This window comes from Anomaloglossus baeobatrachus, chromosome 1, assembly GCF_048569485.1.
Source record: "Anomaloglossus baeobatrachus isolate aAnoBae1 chromosome 1, aAnoBae1.hap1, whole genome shotgun sequence".
Taxonomy (NCBI): domain Eukaryota; kingdom Metazoa; phylum Chordata; class Amphibia; order Anura; family Aromobatidae; genus Anomaloglossus; species Anomaloglossus baeobatrachus.
In genome coordinates this window covers 821,338,601-821,356,193 of record NC_134353.1, presented here as the reverse complement: position 1 = coordinate 821,356,193, position 17,593 = coordinate 821,338,601, and the positions used below count along the sequence as shown (strand labels likewise).

Below are 17,593 nucleotides of genomic sequence, written 5' to 3'. Positions count from 1 at the left end.
GTTGACAGCTACTTCTAGACAATCATGCTTAAAAGACGTGTTGTAAAGGGAGATCTTGAAAAGGTTCAACACAGGGATCAGTCTAAATCAATAGAGAAAAAATAACTAAGCTGAAATTACACACTGCGCCCTAGAATGGGAGCGAAGAACCAACGAACTGTTTATGGCATAAATTAGACACAGCTAAGTGGGAAAACATCATTATTTTGTTGCTGGAAGTGATGCTAACTGATCATGGTGGAACCAGAGTCACAGGTCACAAGACACGGAGACGCGACACGCAGGTCAATACACCGGGAATCACATTCATTACAATTTTAACCCCTTCTCAACGGCGACAATTTTAGTTTTTGGTTTTCATTTCCCCTACACCCTTCTTCTTCGATCCATTAAATTTTTTATTTTTCTTTCCCCATAGACATAAGACAGCTTGTTTTTTGAATTGTACTTTTGAATGGCACCATTCATTTTGCCCCATAGCGTCCTGTAAAAGGGGGAAAAAAATCCATATGCAGAGAGATAGTGAAAAAAAACAACATAATTCTGACATGTTTTTTGGGAATTGTTTTTACCTTGTACATTTTGTGGTACAAATGACCTCACCATAAGATTCTCCTCATCAGTATGTTAATGGTGATACCAAATATGTCCATGCTTTCGTGGTGAAAAAAAAAAAAATCAATTGGGGTGTTGTGTCGCCATTTTCCAAGACCTGTACTGTTTTCCTTTCTTGGTCAATGGGGCTGTGTGATGGCTTATTTTTTGCAGGACGATATAACATTTTTATTGGTACCATTTTGGGATAGATATGACAATTTGATCACCTGTTACAGCATTGTTCTGTGGTATTGTAGTGACCAAAAATGTAATTTTTACATAAATGAGGCCCAACTCTGCCTGACTAGCTCCAGTCGTGTGTGCAGAGCATGTCAATGGGCCATCAGCCTGTCTTCCATTATTTTTGTATGCAAAAAATAAAGCTAAATATAAAAGGGAATTTTTCTAAGCTTCTCAAGCAAACTGTGAATGAAAAATGAACAGCACATGGATGCCATTTTGTTTCTCTGACCCGTTCACTTGGTTGTCACATTCTGTCTACACAACGGCCTGGAGGACGACATGTCTCCATTTTTCTATCATGTGAACCATGGAACAAGAAAATGTGAATAGCTCCATAGAATATAATGTATCAGTGAGTAACAATAAATGACAGCATGCAAACACTGATATCTGAATAATGCACACAGTGATGTCACAGCATGAGCAGAATACAGGAGAGAAGCATAATATGCAATGTGATAACAGCATAGTCAAAATGCACACAGAGATATAACAGTCTATAGCATTGGGCAACACAAAAAAATCTCCAGCTTTTCTTTCAATGATTTATATCCATGAAAAAAACATATAAGAGAAACCATAGATCGGCCACAAGGTGCCCACCGGTTTTTACGGGCATCGGATTTTAACATATTTCCCATCCGTCCAGATCCAGTGGGACAGCTCCAGGTTTAGGGAGCAGTCTTGCTGTCCCAGAAGGAGGGCTATGTCCCAACTTACCCCATAAGTGTGTCCTCAGAATTCAGATATGGCAGAATATAATGGTGGAGCAGGGAGCTGACATTTCCTTCCTTCGCCATTCATTCTACAGTATGTAAAGAATGAAATTGCTACCAAGACCTTTGGGTCATGTGAAATTCTCAGCTCATGTGACTAGACAGCAAAGAAGAGGAGCAGAACACAGGCAAAGCATGTGTTGATATAGCAGAAATGTGTGTGTATTTTGATGTAGTAGAGTTGGGTATGTGTTGATGTAATAGAGTTATGTACATGTGTGATGATGTAGAAAGTGTATCTCTGTCGATGTAGCATAGCAGAGTGTGTGTGGGGGAGACTTCAGACTGTAAGGAGGACTGTAATGTGGGAACATTATACTTTATGTGCTGGGTACTGTGGGGCCTTATACTGTGTGTGGGAAAAGTACTGTGTTCGGGGCATCAGACTTTGTGGGGGGTAATGTGGGGGTATCATACAGTATGTGGGCATTATACTATGCGTGGGGGGTACTATGGGTACCATACTGTGTAGATATGCTAAAGTGGCTTTACCATGAGGAATATTTTTGTGTGGGCACATGTAAAGGAATGTCCAAGGTTAAGGTACTGGCTCAGCATAAAATAAAAATTGCAGTGCTGCACTACGTGCACTGCAGTGTGTCCCGCTTTCTTATCACACAAGGGTGGGAGGAATGATTTAGTTCTGTCTTCATACCGGGTTGCATAGAGCTTCTAAAAGTGTGTAGGCAAATATCTGCACCAGATCGGGAACCATGTCTCTGAAAAGCGCTGCTACTCTGCTGAAAGGTAATGCAGGACATTTCTGTACAGGAACAGCCTTTAATCTGAGTTCACATGTCCAGTAATCATGTGTTAGAATGGATCCTGCAGAGATCTGTTGGCAAAGAAATTCTGCAAACACAACTTTTTTGTCCGTTTTGCAAAAATATTAAAAAAGAAAAACGGATCCTGTTAAAATCAATTATTTAAAAACGAACAAAAAAATAGTGTTTGCAGAACTTTACCAATGGATTACTGCAGGATCCGTTCTGTTGGATGATTACTGGACAAGTGAACTCAGCCTCAGCCTTTTCTGATGCTCTAGAAAGTTTATTTTTATATGTAGGGTCTAAAACAATATAAAGAAAATACAGTGAACAGGATTTCTTTTTGTAGCAGCCCTTTAGCTATCAGACCAGGGCTTTTTTTTCCAATTTTGTTTGCAAAAATTTTCCTAACACTTCCCTATTGTTCCCATTGTTTTGAATGCATTGCTAGAGTTGGCTCCGACATCTTCTGGACATATTCAGTACTGCAATAGAAAAACTTTCAACTCTAAATCAGTAGATATTACTCTTTTTTGACCCAACTTTTCAATTTGTATTTGCGATAATTATATAGAAAGTAATGTATGTGGCTTACGTTGTGTATCTACAACATTCTAACCATGTAGCAGAAATTAATTACAGATGTGTGTCTGAAATCATGTGTTTTATCCACTGACGTTATTAGACCCCATATATTGATCAAACAAGTCTATATATTTACCCTAATGGTTTATCCTCTAAACATTTGCTATACAAGTCCCAAAAATGTTTCATCCTCGTATTTTGGTATTTTAGTTTGATTTATGAAGAACTGAGTTTCCATCCATCCTTAATTTCTTTTAGAGAGAGACATGTCCAACTCAGAGAGGTCAGGTTCTGATGATGGGACATCTCTGAGTGGGCCCAGTTCATATTCTAGAGAATTGATATGATTGTGAGTTATGGAAGCCCATCCTTGACATTCTCCTCCCAGACTATCTGTATACATTTTTATAAAACTGTTTGATGAAATACAATATTTCTACTGATCTCCAAAATCACATTTAAAGGGATTCTGTCACCAGGTTTTTTTCTATGTAATCTAAGAGCAGCATAATGTAAGGGCTGAAACTCTGATTCCAACGATGTGCCACTTACTGGTATGCATGCTGTCACTTTTATACAATCACTGTTGTCCCCTGCTGCAGATTTTGCAGAGCTCAGAATGCTGAGCCCTGTATAACCCCGCTCACACCACTGATTTACAGCTTCCTGTGTATTTTGTGCATTAACAGAAAGCTGCTAATCAGTAGTCGAGGCAGAGTTACACAGAACAGCTGGACTAGGTGATACAAAGAAGCAAGTCCTGTAGTGATAATCTCTTGGTGATAATACACTGACTTTATTGAAACAGCAATGCAGCCTTGTAAGTGACATATTTCTGAAATCAGGCTCTCAGCCCCTACTTCATGCTGCTCTCAGATTACATAACAAAAATCTGCTGACAGATTCCCTTTAAAGGCGCTCATTATGTGAAATCATATCCATATGCCCAGATGCTGTAGGGCATGAACCAGAGCTGGGTCCTCATATGTAATAGTCATCATGTAATGTTTGTTTTTTACTGGTGACACCACAATAAACATCAGCTGCTTGCTGGACCTGTGATGATCGTTGATAACTATCAAACTCTTTAATGTTGGCAAATGTTCATGTTTCCCTTAAACGTCTACACCTGAAAAACAGATGCCAAACAAGCAAATGGGATATAAAAAAGTATAGAACAAAACTATTTATCTACATAATGAATCTTCCCGCGTAACGCACCAACTTCTAGATCAATAGCGCTTTTAATTACGGACATTAAATAGACATTCCTCTTCATATTCGGCTATGACTAATATATTTTTACCAAATCTTATTAATTCCTCAACATAATTGACTTCTGCTTCCAATTTTCAAGTCAATTCTGTGTAGGAGGAACATGGCATAAACTGATTTGCAAAAGATTGCTGTCCATCACGTTCTCAGCGGGTGCAAACCATGGAACACCTTGCTCGGGGCTGATTTGCAAAGTTGCTTCCTTACACCCTGTTGGCTCTCTTAATTGCCAGGGTTCAAGGACGGAATGAGTGAGATGTGACAGTTCTGGGACAAATACAAATTCTTTTATAACCCCTTGTGTGCCACAACGTCAAGGGCTATTCTAGTAGTGCAAAATGATTGGAGATATGTGCCAGCTCATAGGTGGCTACATATAATAATGCTTGAATAATCAACTAACGACCTCTAGAATTTCCATATAATGCTGATGGATTGATGGTAATATTTAATATTTAGAATACAGAAGAAAACTATACAGGATAATTACATTGTGTTATTTATAATATTTTAAGGAATATAGAACTGACAAATATGTACATTTACTCATTATTGCATTTGCACCTTTTTGTATAGTTTTCAATGTCTTTCTCTTGTTTTTCAATTGCGCCTTATTCTTCTTTTAGTTTGCACCTTTTTTAAAGTCTATTTTATGTGTTAAGTTGTAATTTTTTTATTCTGATCATTTTGAGTAGGGTTTTTGGCTTCCACATGTTTTGGAATGCTTCATCAATTGTAACTTTTTAAAGGGAACCTGTCAGGCTCAATATGCCCCCAGAACCACGAGCAGTTCTGGGTGCCTATGGCTAATCCCTGCCTAACTGTCCCTGGATACACTAGCATAGATAAAGGAATCTTTAGAAAAAGTATTTCTAAAGATCTTTATATTATGCTAATGAGCTACTACTAGTCCCAAGGGCGTTTCTCCCCTTGGCTAGTCGGCCCACATAGCATGCTAGCACGCCCCTGTGGGCGTACTAACATGCTAATGAATACACAGCGATGCCACACATACCTCACTGTTCATGGTGGTCAGCGGAGGATGGATGGGCAACCTTCAGATACATTTCCTCTTTCTCAAAGCCACATGATCTTGAAGGTCAAGGATGTATAAAGGTAGGGGTATTACACACTGAATCCATTTCATTATGGTATTTCATCCTCCATTACTTGCAAAATTAGTGCTAGGCTTGCCTTGGCTAGTTATGCACAATCCTAGTATCACCTGGGAGTCTCGGGAGATTACATCTTGGGGTGACTCTTGATTTTCTAGTTGTTTATCTAGACCCTTGGCTTCCGTGAGGTCTCAACTTCCAGGATTCATTCAGGACTTTGATGATGTATTTTCTGAGACCGAGTGTAAAGTTCTCCCATCTCATAGGACATATTATTGTGTTATCAAATTTATACCAGGTGTGAAAATGCCAAACTTTATTTAACCTCTCTCTTCCGCTCTTCCAGGGAGAGAGAGGCTTTGAAAAAGTATATTCAAAAGTCTGGCTCTATATGACCGTCCACCTCTCCAGTTGTCATGGGTGTTTTCTCATGCAGGAGACAAGCGCTGTTGCTGCTGGTGACATTGCTGGTCTCCTGCATGCAGGGTACACTCACCACTCTGTGGTTATTACTGTTCTGAGCCTTTAGCAGAGGTTGGCTGTGCACAGTGCAGATCACGATAGAGACAGTCGTGACAAAGCAGCAGTAACAAGAGTAGGGACAGCAGGATTAAACCAGCCCCTGAAAACGAGCGTCATGATGATGCTTTGTTTCAGGAAAGAGACAGAGCCTGCAGTCACTGCCACAGACTCTGCCCCCTGATGACACTTTGTTTGAATCTCCCAGCAGGCACTGAGATTCTCAAACAAATCGTTATCAGACAGGAAATCGAAAAATAAACAGAATAGCAGTTAGATAGTGTAGAAAGGGAATAGTAGGGAATATTAGAAAATAGCTTACAATATAGTATTTAATAAATAGGGATGTAAAATGAAATTTACTTTTGCCTTCGGACCAACCCTTTAAGAATAAAGATGGAGAGTAATGTCTATGCTTTGTCTTTACAGATATTAATAAAATCATGGCCCGCAATGGCTATCCTTAACTCCTTATATCGGACTTGTTAAATCAGGTAGCTGGAGCTAAATGGTTTTCTAAACTTGACTTGAGAGGGGCATATAACTTCAACAGGAGGAACACCGAAAGCATGTCCAGCAGGTCCTTCAGATTTTTTATTTGCTAAGCTGGAGAAATTTAATTTTGAAGTGCAGCAAGTCCAATTCTTAGGTCATCTGATTTCTGCTTCATGGTTTCAGATGGATCCCGTCAAGGTGTAACCGAATAACCTTAAAGCATTGCAGAGATTTCTAGGCTTTGCAAATTAATAACGAAAGTTCATTAAGAACTTTTGGGTCCTAGCAAGTGTTTAACTGACATGACCAAGAAAGTAGCAGAATATTAAGGCTGACACTTTTTCTTGTAGTTTTGTTTCAGAGTAGAAGGACGAAAATCCTGTTAAGATTCTTAGTGAGGGGGGTGATGGTGGGTTCTCTAGGGAGTGATCTCAGCAGCACATTCAGGAAGTTCAGGACAGTGAATTGGAGGGTTTGCCTGTGAAGAGACTGTACTTTCTGTCCTATTTACACTATGGATCTTTTTGAAGAGGGGCATGATTTTGTTTTGGCTGGGAATTCCAGTTTGGCAGTCCAATAAAGATATGCATGCAATATGTTTCCATCAGTATTGAAAAAGTCACATAACTGAAAGGACCTTAAAAAGATTAATAAGTCAGTGGGGAGATAAAAAAAAAAAAAATACATGCTGTATGTGAGGATCCTTAATTTATTGTATGGGGGAATTGTGTATATGTTTTAATATAACATTTTATCTGGTTATGTTGTTCAATAACAATTACTTTGTTAATGCACAGTTCCAGTGTATTATATGTATGTATTTTTTCTTGGTCTTTTCTGTACATATTTTGGTGCACTGCACATAAATTCCTTTTGATATTTCGTATTTTATGGAGGTGCTGATCCATTTTCCTCTTGTCTTCTAGTAACTTTAGGGTGCCAACCTCAGCAGTCAGGGAAGGATAAAACAGTCATATTTAGGGTACTCCTAGTCTGTACTTTTAGTCTGAGGAAAAGATGAAACGTACATTGGGGCGAGGGGGGCACAGAGGGCACAGCCTTTTAGGTAAGCAATATCATTGAGATCCTAATATTGGCTACATTAGCAATACTGGATTATATTTAAGCATATGCTTTACCATTAGGATCCTAATACTGGCTATACGGGATTCATTTATTGAGTTAGTACAGCTATTTATTGTTAGCACAAGTGTACCGCCCCGCACTCGGCTGCCTGCCGAGCCGCTCGGGTAAGGGCTTGTTTCTGGTGGGTGGCTCGAGCGCCTCCAGAACCGGGGGTCACGTCGCTCTGAAGGGAAGCTGTCGCTACGTGTAGGGATTTTTCGGTGGGGAGGTTCACGGCCAGGGCGTTTTAGGGATTTAAGTTCGTGACGCCACCCACGGGTTGTGGTGAATGTGAACACCACCGCTGCCGTTGACTAGGCTCCTGGGGACAGTGTTATGCAGCCTTGTGTTAACCCCTCCGTGGGCAGGGGGTGATGGTCCTGGGGCCCGGTGGTTGAGAGGTGCGGGCGTGTTGGTGCGGTGCGCGGCCCGAGGGCACTGTTGTACTCACTATGACAGATACACCGGAGTCTCTGGTAAACCAAAAGGATGGTGGTCGGTGCGCGCAGCCGGCTGCGCTTTGCCCCTTACTCGGGTTGGTGGTTTCCGCCTTTCTCCTGCACCTCTGTTTGTAGATCTTGACTGCCTATGCTTCAGCAATGGTAGTCCGCTCCCTGACTTATGTGTGTCAGGGAACTTGTTTGCCCGCAGGCGCTGGCCCATGGGATCTCTCTGCCTGTGCGGTGGCTTTCTATCCCCCTCGGTGGGCTGTTGCCGTCTTTCGGGTCTTGGGACGGGAAAGGACCTAAGGTCCAGACCTCAATCAGTAAATTCGACGTGGTCCAGTGGCTTCTGGACCTCGTTCTGGGTCTGATTGCCCCTCCTGGTGCTCCGGTTTCTAGTTGGTTCCCCGGTTCGGTACCGGCGGGCCACTACCCTGTCCCGGTCCCATACAGTTCCACCAGCCGTCTTCCTGGCTCCTGCAAGCGGCCACCACCGTCTGCCTTCTGGCCACAGGGCATCCGGGCTCCTACCCAGATCCCTGACAGATGCTCTCCACTAACTCCTCTCACTTCCACCTCCAAAACTGATCTCTTCTGCTCAACTGACTTGTTTTCCCGCCTCAGGCTATCCGAACTCCTCAGTGGGTGTGGTCAACCGCCTGGCTCCGCCCCCTGGTGTGAACGTCCAGACCTGAGAGGGATGACTCAGGGTTTGTAGGTTGGCTGATGACACCTTTTTAGGGGCTGGTGTTTGTGCAGGAGGTCTACCTGTGACTACCTGGCTAGTCCAGGGCGTCACACAAGCACTTTATTGAAGGCTGATTGATTGTTATTTATATGTATAGCTTACCTGTTTTTAAGCTGTGGATACTATGTTGCCCCCCCATGTTTTTACATTTTTATGTAGCATCGGCTATTAATTGATTAAATTGAATATATTTTTTTTCTATATATCTGATAGTTATTTTAAACCGTTTCAATAAATCAATAATATTTTATTGGGCAGAATACTCGTTTTTTTGTTTATTTTATATAAACAGGTTTTTTTGTAGTGATATTTTATGGAGTTGAGCTCTAAATTATTTTATATGTGAACAAGGTTGATATATTTTGGTGCACTGCCCAAAAACGTCTTTTGATATTATTTCATATTTTATTGAAGTGCTGATCCATTTTCCTCTTGTCTTCTAGTAACTTTAGGGTGCCAACCTCAGCAGTCAGGCAAGGACAAAACAGAGTCAGATTTAGGGTACTCCTAGTCTGTATAGGGACCCACAGTTAACATCTCCTCTGGTTTGTTTGTACCCATGTGAGTGGAAGGGCTCAATTGCAACAATAAGTCTGCAATCACATAAGGTAACTGCTGACTTTTGGATTTAAACAGGACAACCCCCTTTAAGAAAGTACACTAAGGTTAAGCCTGTTATTTTCTTTCCTCTATTCATCTACCCTATCTGAAACTGTAGATACTTTCACCACTCTCCAAAATTAAGATCTGTGTACAACCTCCTCTCTGCTCCTATCTCAAAGCCATTAGAACTGAGCATGAGCTGCGGTGGCTTTGTATCAGTTTTGCAAAAGCACTGCGCTAGATATAGAATTTACAGACATCTGCTGCAGCATTATGTTAGCTTTTTTAAAATAAGTATCTATAGAAAGTTCACTGATTTTGCATTTAAGAAAAATAACAAAAATTTATATGTAAAGGTATAAGTTAGATTGAAAAAAGAAAAAGTTACATGGCAAAATTGGATCTTAAAAGGTCCCCCTCATTTAATCCTAATGCTTCTGTATATTTGCATGTGGCACTAAAAGCCACGTTAGTTTCCTGCTCCATCTGCCTACAAGGACCATCATTCAAAGCTCTAACTTCTCAGCCAGAGGCAGTAGCTCTCAGCAGAACTTTCAACTTCTGCAACAGTTCGCCCCTTAGGCCTAGGACACATGGCGAGAAAATCGGAGCGAGTGAAATGCGATAAAAAAAAAAAAATCGCATTCCACTCGGACCAATATTACTCTATCTGCCCGCTCACATGAGCAATTATTTTCTCAGCACTAATCAGACCGAGAAAACAGTCGCAGCATGCTGCAAGTGTAATGCGATCCTATTTCTCTCACACCCAATCAATTCTATGGGGCGAGAGAAACATCGCACTGCACTCGCGATACATCGGTGTAATGCGAGTGCAGTGCGAGAAATGCAATACCCGGCAACGGAGGAGGGAGATAAATCCCTCCCTCTCCTCTGCAGCATCAACCCTCCCCTCTGCAGCGCCGGCCCTCCCCTCCACAGCTGTGGTCTCATCGCATGATACTGTGCTGCAAGCATGAGCTGAGTGTCATGCAAGGAAACGCAGGAATCCCCGTGTGGCATCAGCCTTACTCATCCCCTGCAATAAGCATGCTCTCTCAGAAAGACACCTCCAGCTAGGAATGTACTTAATGTCAGTGACTGTCTCTTCCATTCCCAAGGCTGAAAAAGAAGACCAAACCTTCATGCATGGGACTTCACAAAAGTTTTCACATCACGGACCAGGGCCATCATATGACGAAAGCAGAGATTGGAAAAACTGTGTTTTTACATTAACAAGACTTATAGAAATTTTCAATAGTGGTGGAGAAGCCATTTAAATGTTATTAGAATTGAAGAGGTCTATTGAGGACTATAGTTGTAAAGTGTTCACTATTCAGTCAAATTGAGATAGAGACAGATGGAGAAAACATGATTTCTTTACTATGCAATTTATAAAAAGTTTGACATGTCAGTCATTCAGTTTTACATGCTGTATATGTATAATATGATATGTTTACAATAAAAATAGATTGAACATAAATGTTATTAGAACATTTATAAGGTGTCCTAATTTAAAATATCTGGATTATACATTTTTGTAATGTACAGTGGCATGCAAACGTCTGGACAGCTCTGGTCAAAATTACTGCTATTGTGAACCGTTAAGCAAGTTTTCCTCTTTTACATGTTTAAAGTAACAAAAAGGTAAAATGGGCTGATGCAGACGTTTGGGATCTCTGCATGGTTAGTACCTACTAGCACCCCCTTTGGCAAATATCACAGCTTGTAAATGCTTTGTAGCCAGCCAAGAGTCTTTCAATTCTTGTTTGAGGGATTTTTTATTCTTCATTGGAAAAATCTTCCAGTTTTGTGAGATTCCTGGGTTGTCTTGCATGCACTGCTCTTCGAAGGTCTTGACACAGATTTTCAATGATGTTCAGATAAGGGGATTGTGAGGGCCATTGTAAAACCTTCAGCTTGCTCCTTTTGAGATAGTTTATTGTGGATTTTGACTTGTGTTTTACCCATTTGCCATCCTCTTTTCAACTTAAGATTTTTTTTTTACACATGGTGTTATGTTTGCATCAAGAATTTGTCAAATTTCTTTGTTATATGCTGGAAATTTAATAAAACCTTTATGATTAAAAAAAGAATTTGTTGGAATTTCATTGAATCCATTGTTCCCTCTACCTATGAAATGTTCCCCATGTCATTGGCTGCAACAAAACCCAAAATCATCATTGATCCACCCTCATGCTTAATGGTTGGCGATATATTCTTTTCCTGAAATTCTGTGCTCTTTTTTTCCTTTCCACACATACCTTTGATCATTGTGGCCAAAGAGTTCTATTTTAACTTCATCAGTCAACAGGACTTGTTTCTAAAATGCATTAGGCTTGTTTAGATGTTCTTTTGCATACTTCTGACTCTGAATGTTATGGTGAGGAAGCAGGAGAGGTTTTGTTCTGATCACTCATCCATGAAGGCCCTATTTGTACAGGTGTCTCTGAACAATTGAAGAATGTACCACAAGTCCAGAGTCTGCTAAATCTTCATGAAGGTCTTTTGCAGTCAAGTGGTGGTTCTGATTTGCCTCTCTAACAATCCTTCGAGCAGCTTTCACAGAAATTTTGCTTGATCTTTCAGATCTTATCTTGATCTCCACTGTTCCTGTTAACTGCCATTTCTTAATTATATTTCAAAGGGCAACTTGAAAATGCTTTGCTATCTTTTTATGCCCTGCTCCTGTTTTGTGGGCCTCCACCATTCTCATTTTTACAGTTCTAGGCAGCTGAAGAACCCATAGCTGCTGTTTTTGGCACAGGGTTAGAGTAGGCTGGTGTGGAGATACGAGGGTCAGTGGGTGCTCTCGTCCAATGGCCCGGCCGTCTTTAGAAAGACAGCATGGCCCAGGGCTCATCCCAACTGAATGCCCGACCTCCTTAACTGTGGTCGGAACACTACTCAGACAACACAGGGTGAGGGAATCACAATATTAAGACTTTATTGGATCCCCAAACAATTAACGGCACATAACACATAACCAGCAAAACCACAGAATGTAACCAGCAACAGTTTCTCATCCTTCAGTTGGTTCACCAGGGATTAGAATGTCCGTGCCTCAGAGCTTCCAGGGCTACTTACTCCAAACCAGAAGCACCCCGCTTTCGGCGGGCACCTACCGAGAATGGAATAATGCCAGATTTAGGAAGCTGTCTGAGGACCGCAAAGCCTGTAGTCAGGTGACTGGATTGTCCCAAGTTGGATTCTTTCCTTAGGTAGTCCTTCATAGCTCAGCCGAATTCTTGCATTCGATGCTGAAGTCCATATAGTATTATAATCCAGGTTCGGTTATGGCTTGCCTATCGGATCCGCAGGTCCTAGATTGGTAGCATGGAGCAAGAGTCTCTCACGTAATGAACAGTCCTCCTTTTTATACCCCTGAGCTCTCCATTCAGACCATTGGGGACTTCACGATTGGTGGATAAGACTGGGGCTCTTATTGGCTAGATTTCAAGTCGAATACAGAAATCCCTAGTAGTAATGATAGAATGGCAGAGACGAGGAAAAGACAGCTAAATTACATCGCATCTAGCAATACAATGGGAGATTCGCATAATTGACTTGTCTGGGTTTCTGTCCTTCACTGGCCAAGGCAATTACATGAGTCAAGAAGAACTTTAACATTAGACTCCTAAGAGTCTTGTTGAAACAATGAGAGGTTTATAGCCCGTTTATAAACAAGATATCATCATGTCTGGCTGAATTTTAAGAAAATTAACCCATGCTAGGCACTGACAGAGTCCATGTCATCACATTCCTCCCCCTTCTTAATAATAGCCAGATATGAAAAGCTTCCGATTATCCTTCTCCACCTGTCGAGAAAGCCCATCTGTGTTTCCATGGTTCTTGCCTTGTTTATGGGAGATGTAAAAATTGTAAGATTGTAACGCCAGACTCCACCTGAGCAAGCATCCGTTGTCCCCGGCAGTGTGATTTAGCCAACTCAATGGATTGTGGTCAGTAAGGACTGTAAACTCATTGCCACAGAGGTAGGGCTGCAATTTTTTCAGGGCCCAGACTCTGGCCAGGCATTCTTTTTCTATGCTGGCATAAACCCCTTCTCAGTCCAACAGTTTCTGGGAGAGGTAAGCTATCGGATGTTCCTCACCGTTATCCCCCACTTGGCTAAGTACAGCTCCTAGTCCTGTGTCCGATGCATCTGTTTGGACAATGAACCTGCGACGGAAGTCAGGAGCAGTCAGGACTGGGCTCTGGGCCAGCCGGTCTTTCAATTGGAGGAATGCAGTTTCACATTCTAGGGTCCAGATAAGGTTACGGGCATATATTTTGGTTGTGAGGTCAGTGAGCGGTTTTGCTACAGTACTGTAATTGGGGATAAACTTTCGATAATAGTTTGCGGTTTTTAGTAATGCACGGACCTGTTTTTGTTGACCGAGTATGGCCATTGGGTAATGGCTTCTACTTTTGCAGGTTCGGGACGAATGCACCCACTTCCCACCTGATGTCCCAGGTATAGGACTTTGGCCATCCCCATTTGGCATTTGCCAGGTCGGATGGTGAGCTGGGCTTTGGCTACCCTCTACCTGGGACACGTGCTGAAGATGCTCTTCCCAAGTGTCGCTGAAGATAGCGATGTCATCCAAATAGGCCTGGGCATACCCCTGACATCCCTCTAGTAAATGATCTACCATCCTCTGGAAGGTGGCCAGGGCATTTTTCTTCCCAAAAGGCATGCTGGTAAACTCAAATAGGCCAAAAGGGGTTATGAAGGCTGATTTCTCTTGAGCCTCTTTTATGAGTGGGATCTGCCAGAATCCCTTGCTCAAGTCGAGGGTAGATATAAACCGAGATCCCCCAAACCTATCTAGTAGTTCATCCACCCGGGGCATGGAGTAGGCATCTGTAATCGTGACCTCATTGAGCCGTCTATAGTTAGTAACTTGAGTTAGTTACTAACTTACTTGAGTTAGTGAGTTAGTTCTTGGTTAGTAGAAAGACCTGCACCAGGATGGTGATTGGCTTGGCTGCGGGTGATGGCGGTGAAAAACTGGCTGGATAGTCCTTGTGCTAGGTTATTTCCCAAAATAACAGGGGTGGGGAGGCCTTCCATGAGCCCCACTTCAACCTCTCCTTGATCAGTTCCTCAGTTCAACTGTACTCGTGCCAGAGGGATGTTCGAGCGCTGGCCCCCAGCAAGTGAGATGGTCAGTTGGCGGCCAGGTAAATGATGTTCTGTGGAAACAATATCTGGGCTGACCAGGATCATGGAAGATCCAGTGTCTTGAAGTCCCTGAGCCTGTATATCACTGACCTTGACCGTCAGGATGTGGCGATGGAGATTAGCTTGTGTACGGTGTCGGGCCTGCCCCAGGGTGTGGACTGGGTAAACCACTTCCTCAGCTTTTGGTGTTTCTCGGGAGTAGCATTCCTTAAGTCTCGGTTCATTTCAGCATATGTTCACTGGTTGGTAAACCTTTGTCTTGTTGGGGCTTCTGTGGTGTAATGAGTTAGTCCAGCATGGGAGTCTGGAGGTCGCTTGGATCCATGTTTGAGGGACCTCCTGGGATCGGTGGGCCTATCGGGCCTCCAGCTGGGTCGGTTGGCTGTAAATTCGTCAGCCAATCGCGCTGCTTGCTCTGGGGTATCGGGATTCCTGTCAGCTACCCATTCTCAGATTTCCAGGTCCATCTTCTCTAGCAGCTGTTCGAGCACTATCACATCCCGGAGGACAGCAGCGGAGTGGGCAGCTTGACCATCGAGCCAGCGGTTACAGTGTCGTCGGAGTTGACTGCCAAATTCAACGTACGAGACACCCTGGCGAGACATAGTCCGGAACTTAGTGCAATGTCTCTTGGGGGTTATGGGAAAAAGGGCCAACAAAGTGTCCTTAATAATTCCGTATTCCAGGCAGTCCTGAGGCCCAAGTGATCGGACAGCCTCCTGGGCCCGGACAGGCAAGCTGAGTGGTACTTGGACCACTCAGCTGTGGGAATTTGGTGCATATGCATTAGCAGCTCAAAGTTTTGCAAGTGTTCATCTATTTCAGTGCTGGAATCATTAAACACTGGCACGTGCCTGTAGCAAAGATGACTTCCTTGGTGGTGGTCTATCCGGGAGGTAGGTGCTGGTGGTAAGGAAATTGGAACTCCCAACACTAATTGCAGAACACCAGCCCTCTCTTCCCTTGAAGCTTCAGGCCCCAATGCAGACCACAATTCTGTGACTCAGTCTGCTTGGGCTTGGTTTGTTTCCAGACTGTCACTGGATCTAGGATGAGACACACGGTTTACATCCTCTGATACCACATTGGCGGTGTCCTCATCATCCTCTGCATCATTCTGGGTTTCCCAATGGACCAATTTCCGGATCAAGTCCAACCGAGTGTCAGTGTTCCTGTATTAATTCTTTCGCATCTGGCACAGATCCTATAGCATCTATTTACTGTTGCGGTCGTAACCTCTCTCCGGTCCTTGTCCCATGGCTGAGCTGGTGGGGTTGGACATGGCAGAATCCGAAAGCTGAATGCCTCCCCTATGGCCTTCTGGGTATGCTTATGTGCCTCCCTGGTTGTTGAGCCCTGGATGGTGTCCACGAACACCAGTCCTCTGCAACTCCCCTGGATAAACCAGGCTGAGTAGTATCCCACTGCTGCCACCAATTGTGGAGACACAGGGGTCAGTGGGTGCTCTCGTCCGCTGGCCCAGCTGCATTTAGAAAGACAGCATGGTCCAGGGCTCATCCCAACTGAATGTCCGACCTCCTTAACCGTGGGCGGAACACTACTCAGACAACACATGGTGAGGGAATCACAATATTAAGACTTTATTGGATCCCCAAACAATTAACGGCACATAGCACATAACTAGCAAAACCACAGAATGTAACCGGCAACAGTTTCTCACCCTTCCGCTGGCTCACCAGGGATTAGAATGTCCGTGCCTCAGAGCTTCCAGGGCTACTTACTCCAAACCAGCAGCACGCCGCTTTCGGTGGGCTCCCACCGAGAATGGAATAACGCCAGATTTAGGAAGCTGTCTGAGGATCGCAAAGCCTGTAGTCAGGTGAGTGGATTGTCCCAAGCTGGATTCCTTCCTTAGGTAGTCCTTCATAGCTAAGCCGAATCCTTACATTCGATGCTGAAGTCCATATAGTATTACAATCCAGGTTCGGTTATGGCTTGCCTATCGGATCCGCAGGTCCTAGATTGGTAGCATGTAGCAAGAATCTCTCGGGCAATGGACAGTCCTCCTTCTTATATCCCTGAGCTCTCCATTCAGACCATTGGGGTCTTCACAATTGGTGGATAAGACTAGGCTCTTATTGGCTAGATTTCAAGACGAATACAAAATATCCCTAGTAGTAATGGTAGCATGGCAGAGACGAGGAAGACACAGCTAAATTACATTGCATCTAGCAATACAATGGGAGATTTACATAATTGATTTGTCTGGGTTTCTGTCCTTCACTGGCCAAGGCAATTACATGAGTCAACAAGAACTTTAAACTCCTAAGAGTCTTGTAGAACCAATGAGAGGCTTATAGCCCGTTTATAAACAAGATATCATCATGTCTGGCTGAATTTTAAGAAAATTAAGCCATGCTAGGCACTGACAGAGTCCATGTCGTCACAGCTGGGTTTTTATAAAGCTGTGAAATTTGCATCACCTGGCCTATCCTAACGATGATAGTGAACAAACCATAACCCTAACAGGCTCATTAAGGTTTTGATCAACGATATCTGAGTACACAAATCTCCAAGGGTGCCCAAACTTTTGCATTGGCCCATTTTCCTTTTTGTAATTTTTAAACTGTAAAAGATGAAAACAATGTTAATTTTTTGCCAAATATACAAAGGAAATGTGTCATGTTTAACTTTATACCTTTTAGAGATTATGTCATCTTCAACTTGCTTATCTGTTCACCTGTTCACAAAACACAGTAATTTTGACCAAAGGTGCCCAACGTTTGCATGCCACAAGTTAGCAGATCCAGATTCTGCTAAATTGAATGCAGCGTTAGGAGAAGCTTAGTTTCTGGGAGTTTTATTCTATGTAAACAGCAGAAATATGCCTATAATCCACATCAGAGAATCTAATAAAGCCCGATGATTATAAGCTTTGCAAACAGCGATGGTAAGAAGAGTGTCTTTTATAATATTTTCAGTGTCATAAAGCAGGAAAGCATTTATAATTAATATATTAGCAATATCTTCGTGTTGCAAATCTTATTAATGCTGATGAACATGCAGGGAAAGCAATTTGGGATGTGACGGCATGCTGTGCAAGTAATGCAGCGCAAGAGGATGTGGAGTAAAATGTGACAGTTAGAGCAAAGA

General features: G+C 42.7%; 1 protein-coding gene across 7 annotated transcripts in view; it reads right to left on the bottom strand.

Annotated features, from left to right (window-relative positions):
* MCTP1 (multiple C2 and transmembrane domain containing 1) overlaps window positions 1-17,593 on the bottom strand; it is a 1,233,450-nt gene that overhangs the window by 377,244 nt on the left and 838,613 nt on the right. The window lies entirely within an intron of this gene.